The following is a 13,329-nucleotide window of genomic DNA, read 5'->3' on the forward strand; positions in this document are numbered from 1 at the left end:
AATATAGCAATGTCTGTGTGAAAGCAAAAGCTGTCGAAACTGAATTTTTCTTATTTGTCGTGTTACAAACGTTTGCACAAAATATCCAGATATTGGTGCAAATAAACCCAATTGTGAATACTGAACGCGCAAAATAGTGTGTATCCGAATAAACAACCAGTTTTTTGAACGTTTGTGGTTTACAGATTGCTTCCAAGTAAATGTCCCATGTGCTTGTCCCAGGTCTCCAAACCCTCTTCGGCTGACGTTTTTGAGTGTTTGTTTGCAGACGTTTTCAAACATCTATCAATATGCACAAGGCTGTTAGAACAGTTTGAATTATTAACTAGACAAAACAAGAGAGGGTAATTTTGTCAAAACAAGTGCCAACTTTATGCTTAAAAGACGTTTTTTAAGTGAAGCACAAACGTCCAGCCATGCAACTTTTTATGAAAGTATGTAATTGGCGAGTTGTATAGAAGCGTGTATTATATTCTCACTGATGTATTTAGGATAAAGCTACATGTCTCGGTATGTTTAATATAAATGGTCCGTAGAAATTTTTTGCCCCCCATCCCTCTAATATATGCAGACACTCATGCATGTGCGGTTAATGCTAACTTATTTACTCATAACCACTAACACAAACATACAGGATGCTTTCTGCATGAGATGGCGTCAGTTAGAGGTTGCAGATTTGACTCAGCAGTGTTGCAATCAAACAACGTCAGCTTGTTTATGATGCTTGCACTTGTTGCAAAGCAACGCAACTCACGTGACCCCAAGTTGGCCACGATTAATTCGTCCATCTACAGAAAATATAGTTTGGTTAGTTAACGAAAGTTTTAAACTTACTGATAAAACCTATTTAAACTGCTAAATACAGACAGAGGTCAAATTAATTGTAAACCGGAAAAGTTGTTAACGTTAATTTTAGATTCTACTCGATAAATATTTGCGCGACCAATTGCTCTAAAGAAATAAACACATCAAACGTACACGACACGTGATTCATCATTATAGTCGGAGTTAGTAAATTTACCAAAAAAATTCATAATTCAGTTCAGTCATTTTACAAAATTGATTTTCCAGATTTTTGAACCGTGTTCGAATATCGAGTATTATGTAACGGAATGTGAAATCTGCATAAAACGTAGCCGTTGAATTGACAAGTAAATGTGTATGCATCTTTTATTGGTTCGTAAACTCTCCGGGCACAAAATATCATATTTGCTGAATGACGGAGAAACAAAATACATTTTTTCATGAAATTAAGTTGAAAGTCAATAGACGAATTATAATTGCGGTAGTGACAAAACCATGTAAATGTCAATTGTTGAACGTAAGACTAACAGGTGTTTCTTTCAAATAGAAGAACTTCGAAACCGGATAGATCGCTCTTATAACGTTTTATTTCAAACTGTACATAATTGAGTCGTTGTAAAAGTTAAAATTTCATATATTTATGCGTTTAAAACAATATTGCTAAAATTCCTAATTACAGTTTTAAAATTTGAACTGTGGTTTAATGTACCTGAAACTCGTTTGCTTCTATTGTGTTTTTTTTAAAAAAAATTGCTTTTTTATTGGTACAAAAAATTATCCCTCATCAAACACGAAACTTGCGTTTAAACGTTTCCAGTTAGTATCTTTAACAAAATAATAAAATCTGGATGGTGAATTAAAAACTTATCCATTTGTTAAAAAAACCAAAAGTGGGTGGAAACGTTTTACGCTTTAGGGGCGACAGTGACTTCGAAGGGGTCGGGGGTTGCGGAGTATAACATCCCAAACACTAATGTGCATTAACAAAGTGTAATACGCTAATATTGCATTTGTCGCGCAACTTATTAAAGTAGTTATTTAAGTTTAAATTACTAAACTATCCTGGTTCCGAGGCACTTATGCTTAGTGGGACTTTCCCCTGTGCAATGGTTGACCTACGGGGATGCCCCTTATCAGTTTCATGCGTCCCCATTTCACTCAGGGTACTTTCCCTATCAGCTTGATTGTCGATAGTGTGCTTGGATAATCGCGCCCGCCCCATCGCAATAATGACCATTATGACATAAACATGCCAGATGTTGCACGTAAGTCAACTTACAGGTGTTTCTCTGCGTGCGATTGCTTCATTAAGAACCTCGAAACCGGACAGATCGCTCGTTTTGTCCAACTCCAGGCGGTTCATCTTATGGAGTCCGGTGGACAAGGCAGTGAAGTCACGTGATCCAGTTGCTCTCACATGTACTTCATCCATCTACAAAATAACAACAAGATATGTTGAAATGTGCGCTGTCCCAGATAGATGAGGTTCTCAAACTTATGCGCCGATCAGTTTGCCTCGCCCGCCATTGTTGGCTACCTTTAGTCAATGACGTGGTTTAAAAAGTGTAAGTAAAGTCGCTGCAGAAAAAATGCGGGTTAATATGACGTTTTATTGTAAACTGTAATTAATTGAGTCGTTCCTAAAGTTAAAATGCCATAATATTTATGCGCCTAAAACAATTTTACTAAAATTCTAGTAACTCGGCTGTAGAGTACGCCCATTGTTAAGGCGTGAGATGCGAACAGTTTTAATCTCAAACTGTAGTTATTGCTCCTAAAAATGCGCTTGTTTGAACTTTGTTTTATTTAAAACTTTGCTTTTGTAAATTAATTATCTCATCATTAAACACGAAACTTGCGTTAAAACTTTTCCAGTTAGTATCATCAACGAAATATTAAAATCTGAATGGTGACTACGAACATCCCAAACACTACCCATGCTTGGTGGGGCTTTCCCCTGTGCAATGGTTGACCCACGGGGATGCCCCATATCAGTTTCACACGTCCCCGTTTTACCCATGGGACTTCCCCTATCAGCTTGATTGTCGATAGTGTGCTTGGATAATCGCGCCCGCCCCATCGCAATAATGACCATTGTGACATAAACATGTCAGTTGTTGCACGTAAGTTAACTTACAGGTGTTTCTCTGCGTGCGATTGCGTCAGTAAGAACTTTGAAACCGGACAGATCTCTCGTCTTGTTCAAAAACAGGCGGTTTATCTTATGGACGCAGGTGGACAAGGCAGTGAAGTCACGTGATCTAGTTATCTCCACACTTACAAGCTCCATCTACAAAATAACAACAAGATATGTTGGAATGGGCGCTGTCCCAGATAGATGAGGTTCTCAAACTTATGCGCCGATCAGTTTGCCTCGTCCGCCATTGTTGGCTACCTTTAGTCAATGACGTGGTTTAAAAAGTGTAAGTAAAGTCGCTGAAGAAAAAATGCGGGTTAATATGACGTTTTATTGTAAACTGTAATTAATTGAATCGTTCCTAAAGTTGAAATGCCATAATATTTATGCGCCTAAAACAATTTTACTAAAATTCCTATTAACTCAGCTATAGAGTACGCACATTGTTAAGGCGTGAGATGCGAACAGTTTTAAACTCAAACTGTAGTTATTGATCCTAAAAATGCGCTTGTTTGAACTTTGTTTTATTTAAAACTTTGCTTTTGTATTTGTAAATTAATTATCTCCTCATTAAACACGAAACTTGCGTTGAAACGTTTCCAGTTAGTATTATCAACGAAATATTAAAATCTGAATGGTGACTACGAACATCCCAAACACTACCCATGCTTGGTGGGGCTTTCCCCTGTGCAATGGTTGACCCACGGGGATGCCCCTTATCTATTTCACACGTCCCCGTTCCACCCAGGGACTTCCCATATCCGCTCGATTGTCGATTGTGTGGTTGGATAATCGCGCCCGCCTCATCGCAATAATGACCATTGTGACATAAACATGCCAATTGTTGCACGTAAGTTAACTTACAGGTGTTTCTCTGCGTGCGATTGCTTCAGTAAGAACCTCGAAACCGGACAGATCTCTCGTATTGTCCAACAGCAGGCGGTTTATCTTCTGGACGCAGGTGGACAAGGCAGTGAAGTCACGTGATCTAGTTATCTTCACACGTACTTCATCCATCTACAAAATAACAACAAGATATGTTGGAATGGGCGCTTTCCCAGATAGGTGAGGTTCTCAAACTTATACGCCGATCAGTTTGCCTCGTCCGCCATTGTTGGCTACCTTAGTCAATGACGTGGTTTAAAAAGTGTAAGTAAAGTCGCTGAAGAAAAAATGCGGGTTAATATGACGTTTTATTGTAAACTGTAATTAATTGAATCGTTCCTAAAGTTGAAATGCCATAATATTTATGCGCCTAAAACAATTTTACTAAAATTCCTATTAACTCAGCTTAGAGTACGCCCATTGTTAAGGCGTGAGATGCGAACAGTTTTATACTCAAACTGTAGTTATTGATCCTAAAAATGCGCTTGTTTGAACTTTGTTTTATTTAAAACTTTGCTTTTGTATTTGTAAATTAATTATCTCATCATTAAACATGAAACTCGCGTTAAAACGTTTCCAGTTAGTATCATCAACGAAATATTAAAATCTGGATGGTGACTACGAACATCCCAAACACTACCCATGCTTGGTGGGACTTTCCCCTGTGCAATGGTTGACCCACGGGGATGCCCCTTATTTATTTCACACGTCCCCGTTTCACCAATGGGACATCCCCTATCCGCTTGACTGTCGATAGTGTGATTGGATAATCGCGCCCGCCCCATCGCACTCTAATGACCATTGTGACATAAACATGCCAATTGTTGCACGTAAGTTAACTTACAGGTGTTTCTCTGCGTGCGATTGCTGCAGTAAGAACTTCGAAACCGGACAGATCGCTCGTAGTGTACAACCGCAGGCGGTTTATCTTCTGGACGCAGGTGGACAAGGCAGTGAAGTCACGTGCTCCTGTCGTCTCCACATGTACTTCATCCATCTACAAAATAACAACAAGATATATTGATGGGTGCGCTGTCCCGGATAGATGAGGTGTTCAACTTATGCGCCGATCAGTTTGCTCGCCCGCCATTGTTGGCTACCTTTAGTCAATGACGTGGTTTAAAAAGTGTAAGTAAAGTCGCTGAAGGAAAAATGCGGGTTAATATGACGTTTTATTGTAAACTGTAATTAATTGAGTCGTTCCTAAAGTTGAAATGCCATAATATTTATGCGCCTAAAACAATTTTACTAAAATTCCTATTAACTCAGCTATAGAGTACGCACATTGTTAAGGCATGAGATGCGAACAGTTTTAAACTCAAACTGTAGTTATTGCTCCTAAAAATGCGCTTGTTGAACTTTGTTTTATTTAAAACTTTGTTTTTGTATTTGTAAATTAATTATCTCCTCATTAAACATGAAACTCGCGTTAAAACGTTTCCAGTTAGTATCATCAACGAAATAATAAAATCTGGATACTGAATTAAAAAACTTAAATACTTGCTGGAGGTGGAAGCGTTTAACGCTGTAGGGAAGACAGTGACTACGAAGAGTTTGGGGAGTGCGGAGTATAACATCCCAAACACTAATGTCCAATAACAAACTGAAAAACGTAATTTGTCGCGCCAATTAAGAGGGTTATATCAGAAAATAAAACAGAAAAATATTAGTGTATAAAAAAAAAAAGCGTTTTGCGTTTTTAGCTAAATAGACTCAATTAAAGTCGCGCATGTTATTACGCAATAAAGTTGTACAAACCGCGTTGGTAATTTGTTCTAATTCCACCGGTTTAATCTCAGAGGCGAGCAATGGCGGTCTGTTTTTCGGCATAACAACGCCATTTAAACGTCGTAACATCAGACCATGAATATTTTTTGCCGACTATACAGCAATATGTGTGCCATCAATTCTCGGTGAACAACAGGAAATCAAACCGTTGTGAAAAAAACAAGTTGTCCACTAATGTCAAAAAACTCGGGGACACTCTACTGTCATCATGCGGTGATAGAAGTTTAAAGTATCTTTTAAGAGCAGGGGTCGGCAACCCCGCCAATATAATTCACCCGGCCCTCCACCTCTTTTACAACTTGGCAAAAGGCCGTTGCCAGAATTTGTTGTCTATTTTAACTACATAAATGTAAAAATTTTATTTTTTTCGGCCAAGATGCGAAGTACATAAACTACTAGTACTATCAACAATGAACGTTACGCTATCTTAGTATGTCTGATTGTATTTTATGGTGCTGCACACTATAGTTCTTGTGTGGTTTAAATATAAAAATAAACTATATCGACATTTTAACGGTTCTATTTAAATTACATAATATCCTATTCAAATTACATCATAGATTAACGATTAAATTTTCCGCATATCTTTTTTTTTTGAATTTTATTGTTGGTTATGATTAGACTATGTTTATCGGCGGCAGCACACTCGATGAACCTCACGTCCTTTCGCTACCCCCGGGGGACATGAAATATTTGCACAATAGCTTTTCTTCGCGCTTGGCGCAAACGCTTTACCGTCCTTTTTTCAAATCTAATATATAAAATGGAAAAGTTTGTTGGTCAGCATGTTCGCGTTTTAGGGAAACAGACAGAGAAACGTATGGCTCCTATTGCTCCTCTTAATCGAGTCGCCTCGCAAGTCGGTAAAATAGAAAGAAACTCGTGTGCTCCCAGACAGAAAAAATTGTTTTCTTTCTATGAGAGAAAGTCTCGCATCTCAAGCGAACGCCGTCGCAAACCGGTCACGGGTGAGCAATTTTTATACCATTTCAAAAACATCACACAACATTCGTTGCATGTTAACTTGAAAGAGCGGGCGTGCGACTTGCAGAACCTTATGACGAAACGGGTTAAACCTTTTCACACATTTATAAGGCAATAACCTGCGTGAAGTAAATTGCCTTAAAAAATAAAGTTTCATGTGGCAAAGTTTATATCGCGTTTATTGTAGCGGTTTGAACTTTAAGCAAATTTACTTTTAAAAGAGGATTTTCTTTCTTTGGATGCAGTATGGGTTTTACGTATTTGCTTGAATTTCGCCAATTTGAATAATTGCTGCTACTACTTTTTAAGCGATTTTCCATCGATATATGTCACGGGTTTTCGTTAGGTAAAATATGCGAGTCGTGTTTAGTAGCTCCATTTAAAAAAACACACAACGTTGCAATTTGTTTGTTGTAAATACCGCAATTATTTTGTAATTATCGGCTATAATATACGGCTTCAGCCAGCTTATACAATGTTGGTAACACGTGAATTAGTGATTTTTTGTGACCTATTTCAGACACAAAACTGCTTTTTAGGTTATAAGTTAAATTTTCATCTTTAAACTGTTTAAACCAAATGAACAATTTACTGGAAATTTACGGCAACAAAGCATTAGATCTTTAAAGCCACGCAGATATGTCACAAAGTTAAACACGCCATTCCGCTTTCACATTAATACCGCTTTTACACAGGCTGTGGGGTGTTACTCTGATTGTGGGGAAGCATTAGGTTAACCGATTTTAGACACACGATATGACCTAATAATTAAAGTTCTATTTAGTGACACGCAGTGCAAACGTTTATAGCTTTTTGCAGTTTGTTTAACCACGTAAAAGTCTAATTTCACAGGTTTTCGTTACGAAATATATGCGAGACGTGTTTAGCCAAGTTTGTGTGTTTACAGAGACGCCGGAGCGATTTCAGGGCAAGGGTGGCGAATTTTTTGGTAAGGGCAACATAGACTGCAAGCGAGCGTAGCGAGCCGAAATATTGGGGGGTGCGGGGGTATTCCCCCGGCAAAATTTTTGCAGCCACGCCCTCTAGATTGGCTTAAAATGATACTAAAAATGTTTTAACAAATGTCAAGCATGTCATTTTACGAATTTATTGCATTATTCCGTAGCTCAACCCTACCCCCTTTATGATTTCCGTCGCATAATATTTAACGTTGTGAAAGCAATATATCACTTTTTATGAAAAGGGCACTTTTGCCCCTCCTCTTGCCCCCCTTGGCAAAGGGCAAGAGGGCTTTTAGATACTGCTTTTTAGGTTACAGGCCTACGTTAATTTTTAGTCTTTAGATTGTGTTAAACAAATTAAATAAGTATTGGGAAATTACGGAGACAAAGAATTAGATCTTTAGAGCCACGCAGATAAGTCATATAATTAAACACGACATTCTATTAATGCCGCTTTCACACAGGCTGTGGGGTGTTACTCTGACTGTGGAAAAACATTAGGTTAACTGATTTTAGACCTACGATATGACATGATTTGAATTTTTTATTTAGTGACACGCAGTACAAACGTTTAGGCATAAGCAAATTTGTTATGACATTACAAAAATATGTTTGCATTATTTATGCCTCTTCAGAACTTTATACGCTATCCGTAACATAACTTTCGGGTTATTTGCTGATTCCATAATTATAGGCTATAACATGAGGCTGTCAGTTTAGCATGGTACAACGTAATGTGCAATAGTAATAAAGAGCCAAAGTATGATGGATTGTTTCATTTTGTTTAACCAGATTAAATTCAGGTAGACTTCGTACATTATGATGGTTATTGTAGGTGTAATTATTTTTTAACCAGTAAGAATAACTGGAAAATATTCTATTTAACCTGGGCAACGCCGGGCATTTCGTCTAGTGTTAAATAATAGCTAATTTACAACCAAAAAACTAGGTCGTCCCTGATTAACAGTTATTATAATGAAACGCTTAAAACTCAACATTTTAGGAAAATTTCAAGTTTATATTTATTACGGCTCGCCGAGCCCTTTTTAAATTTTGGTCAGGTCCGCGACTAGAAAAGGTTACCGACTCTTGCTTCAGAAAGTTAAATGTTGTGTGGCTTCAAAACGGTGCAGGGTTCGTTTAGCGTTTACCGCTGCTTTGTTGCATTCATTTGAAAATAGTGTATAAAAATTAAAACTTAAAACAACAGTAAAACTTCACAAACCGTGTGTTTGGTTCTCGCCATAGTCTCCATCAACATTTCTAAACCGTTGCCGGTAAATGTGACTGAGATGCTGATGACCAGCTCCCTTTGTGTTGCTCGAAGCACGTGGCAGAGACTTGACACTTCACTGGGAAGGATCGTTCCAACCTTTATACGAAGCTCTCCAGGGAGGGTATCGGCCACTTTCGCGGTGATTTCTTCATCGTTTGATTCCTGCGCCAAACTGCAAAGCTTAAACAATTTGGAGTTAAAGCTCTCGCCATTGTGTGATAAAAGTTGGGATCCAAGCGAATCAATCAGACCTTTTAGCAAACCTCTCTTGCTAGCAACATCGGTGGAAGAGATTTTAAAAATAGGCTTTAGCTTACGGTGGAGTCCCGTGTTTAGCAACCCGAAAAGAAACCGAAGAACCATTTCCCACGTATTACTTTCCATGATTTGCAGCTGCCCAGAAAATGTAGCCAGGTCTGTATCGAACAACAGCTTGAGTGATGTATAAAATTCTTGCCACAGAAGATGAATGAAGAAGAATACTTTATCCCCTTCCAGTATACGAAGGTTGAGGTCGCTGGAGACAGCTTGCATGTTGAGAAAGTCCTCCATTCCTTCAGCATCAAGTCCGACTTCATCAAAGTCTTCTTCGTCGAATGTGATCTTGTCATTGAGCATTCCGTATAAAGCCAAGTCTGAAAGTTTGCGCAAAATTCTTGGGTGTTCCTTAAACTTAGGCGAGCGAATGCAATCAGCCACAAAAGCCGCAAACACATCTGTGAGCGTAAAAGTGCCATCTTTAGTGCCATGCTTTATGATGTAAGGTGCGACGGTTTTGGCAAATATAGGAAGAAAGCACAAAGCCTTTGCATGTGGGTTTTTATCAAGTGACTTTGTGACCTTTTCATAATCTTCTTGCTTCGGGCAAATTTGTCGGAAATACAAATCTTGAGAGCTTTCGTTAAAGCCGATTACCTTGACTACAAAGTGGGGCTTGCAGCTTGGGTGTAGCTTGAGAAAAGCTCCCGGTCGTGAAGTAAGCAGCTTGTGAGCATTTGGAAGAATGTCGCCACGGAGTAGGTTTTGTAGAATGACAACCGGCGTTGCGCGATCGTACAATCCGATCACTGGAGCATCCAGGCCAAGATCTTTGAACCTAGGTTCGTCCAAACCATCCAGAAAGATAAACAGCTTGTTGGATTTGGAAAGTCTTTCCAGTATTTGATCATCTATTTCTTTTGTGTGTTTCAAGTTTGGGTTGGATGACAGCAATTCTAGAACACCCATTTCTTTGTTAAGATTTAAAGTCTTTAGGTATTTAAAAAGCCAATATCCCTTTTGATCTGCTGGTAATTCATCTGCAAGCTCCGATAGTGTCTGTATAATAGCTGTAGTTTTTCCAATTCCAGCTATTCCAGTCATACCGACCACATTGCCATGCCTCTCCACGTAATCGTCATATGCTGCTTTATTTCTAAATTTCTTACTTTTGGCTTCATCGATTGCTTCTTGTTTTGCAGCAGTAAAAAGTTTGTTGAGTTGAAGCATGGTTGAGTTGACCTGGTTGCCTCTGAGTTGCTTCAATCCTTTCAAACCAAATTCCTCCAATGTTTCTTGCGAATCACGAATGATGTCAAGAGGAACTGGGTTGCTTGGTAGAGTTCCGATGACCTTATCAGCTGCTTCCTGAGACTTTTCTTGCCATGATGTTGCTGAAAAAAAAACTATTCTTTAAAGATGAACGCAAACCAGGCAGGAATAAAACGAATATAATACATTTTGTTTTATGATGTGAGTTAACTAGCACATATGAATATGTAGCGTAACATTTTGTCTGGACGCTTAGATTAACCCAGCCACCGAACAGTTAGTAAATGGTTAACGCCTCGTGTTTAATTTACTTCAACTCGAATCGCGAGCAAACGATAAGCTAGAAATGCCTTCTGTAAGCGTAGGCTGGCTTTGCTCAGTTATATTAATAAACTTTTTTTTATTTCCAAAATTAATGTGTGTTATTTTGTCAGCAACTGATTTTGCTTTAGGGCCTATACCAAGTTACCTACACTGTTTTATTTATTGTATAATCGCTAATCACTTTTGATGTATCTCCAACTTAAAAACTCTTTAACAAGCAAAAGGCTTATACTGGGATCAGCAATATCGGAAATCGTTGTAGCAAACGACATTACCATCATTATGGGACTAATTTAACGCCGTCGTATAACAACTTAAATGGAACGAAGCCATACCCCTCCCCCATGACCTACTTTTTGCCGTTAATTATAGGTAAATGCAAAAACCCTTAAAATGACACTAATCGGTTAAAAAACGCTTATTTTGTCCGGAAAAGGTTTAAAATGGGGATACTATTATATTGTTTAAAATGGGGATTTTTTTTTTAATTTTTGTATTCCAAACAACGCAACCATTGCTGTCCAGCTGCTAATGTGCTTTAAAGCCACATGCGAATCATAATTTTAGGCCTAATTACTAGTATATGATGATTGTGTTTTATCAGTTTGTATTCATTATAAGTCATAAAGGTATTGCCGACTGACGTCAATTCGTACGCACGGTGAAATATAACCTGGCTAAACACACTGCTTTAATCTAGACGCTTTCAAACTTTAAGAAAGGCCGATCAAAACCAAATGTGTTTGAAGTCCAACACAAGCAACTTGAAATACAGTCGCGTTTAAGGGGTTGGGTTAATTACACGCAAAGATGTCACTATGTGGTACGAATGACGTCAATTTATACCTACGGTGAAATATTCCCTGGTTACGCACACTGCTCTATTGTAGCCGCTTTTAATGTCAACAAAAATCTATCAAAATAAATATTTTTCAAATCCATAATGATAACTCGCAAAAACAGTCGCGTTTAAGGGGTTGGGCTCAATGCACGCAAAGAAATCACTACTGTGGTGCAGGGCTGCGGAGTCGGTTAAAAATAACCCGAGTCCGACTCCGGCCAAAAAAGTAAACCCGAGTCCGACTCCGGTCAAATGTGACATTTCGTCCCGAGTCCATCCCTGACTCTACAGCCTTTATTTCACCCATTACGTAATTACATATGGTGGATCTTCTGCAACGACTTATAGGGGTTCATATAATTCACAATACATGGTTGGGAAATATACACCATATGCAGTGGCGTATCCCTTTTCGTAAGTGACATCATCGTTTTTTGTTCGTTTTTGTCGGAGTTTTACTCACCGTCCGAAGCTGCGTGTTTTTTAATGGAATTGGGTCACGCGTCTTGACCAAATGCGAAACCAAAATCAAACGCAAAACGCCATTTTTCGTCTTTTGTTTAGTCGACCGTAAAGGCTCGATAGTTTTTCTCTTACGCCTATTGTTATTCGTTCGGGTTGGCGGATCAGCAAGTGTGTGTTCGACAATTAATAATATAAATCAAGCGGTTTTTCTCTTTGAAAACGTCAAGTTAGACGGTGCTGATGTTGGTCGCTGTTAGTGGTCTGCGTTAATATCAGATGTTGGTGTAAGACTGGGGTCGGCAACCTACTGTAATTCATCGGGCCCGTCGCTTCTTTGACAAACTATATACAAGTTTATTTCAATTACTTTTTGACTATTTTAACTACGTAAGTGCGAAAAATTTTCGCGCTTCGCGCGAATGATTTCACTACGTCCGGTTTGTTAACGTTTTCATGCTGCATTTTGAACTAGATCAGCGCTTCTTTACCGTTACGCCGTGGAAAGCTGCCGAGTGCGTCGCGGACACACTGAAAACGTATTCAAAAATATTTGACACATATTTTTTAACACAATGAAACATATGTACACACATATATGTGTGCTTACAACTGAGATCTAGCCCTTCTGAAGCTGCTTTTTGACCAACGATAACGGCTTACGTATTATTAGTACACCGAAAAGCCATTGCAGACTCACCGAATCTGTCGATCAATGATGCAAGCAGAGCAGACTAGAACAACAACTAGCCTGCAGTGAGGTTCGAACTCACGACCTCCGGTCAAGCCGGGACCGTCGCTCTACCAACTGAGCTATGCAGGCTCAGAAGGGAACGAGTCGAGAAACAACCATACGCCAATGCTTGCTCAATCTGTTAGTACAAGCAGCTTCATAACGAAGGGGATCGCCAGTATCATATCATAATACAATGAAACATATGTACACACATATATGTGTGCTTACAACTGAGATCTAGCCCTTCTGAAGCTGCTTTTTGACCAACGATAACGGCTTACGTATTATTAGTACACCGAAAAGCCATTGCAGACTCACCGAATCTGTCGACGTAAGCCGTTATCGTTGGTCAAAAAGCAGCTTCAGAAGGGCTAGATCTCAGTTGTAAGCACACATATATGTGTGTACATATGTTTCATTGTATTATGATATGATACTGGCGATCCCCTTCGTTATGAAGCTGCTTGCACTAACAGATTGAGCAAGCATTGGCGTATGGTTGTTTCTCGACTCGTTCCCTTCTGAGCCTGCATAGCTCAGTTGGTAGAGCGACGGTCCCGGCTTGACCGGAGGTCGTGAGTTCGAACCTCACTGCAGGCT

General features: G+C 39.0%; 2 non-coding genes across 2 annotated transcripts; one reads left to right on the top strand and one right to left on the bottom strand.

The window, feature by feature from the left end:
* Window positions 1-12,741: 12,741 nt before the first annotated feature.
* Trnaa-ggc (transfer RNA alanine (anticodon GGC)) lies at window positions 12,742-12,816 on the bottom strand. Its single transcript has one exon. It is a non-coding gene; the product is annotated as a tRNA-Ala (tRNA).
* Window positions 12,817-13,254: 438 nt separating this feature from the next.
* Trnaa-ggc (transfer RNA alanine (anticodon GGC)) lies at window positions 13,255-13,329 on the top strand. The gene has a single exon. It is a non-coding gene; the product is annotated as a tRNA-Ala (tRNA).

The sequence above is a fragment of the Ascidiella aspersa genome, chromosome 7 (assembly GCF_963924565.1).
Source record: "Ascidiella aspersa chromosome 7, kaAscAspe10.2, whole genome shotgun sequence".
NCBI classification, from domain to species: Eukaryota; Metazoa; Chordata; class Ascidiacea; order Phlebobranchia; family Ascidiidae; genus Ascidiella; species Ascidiella aspersa.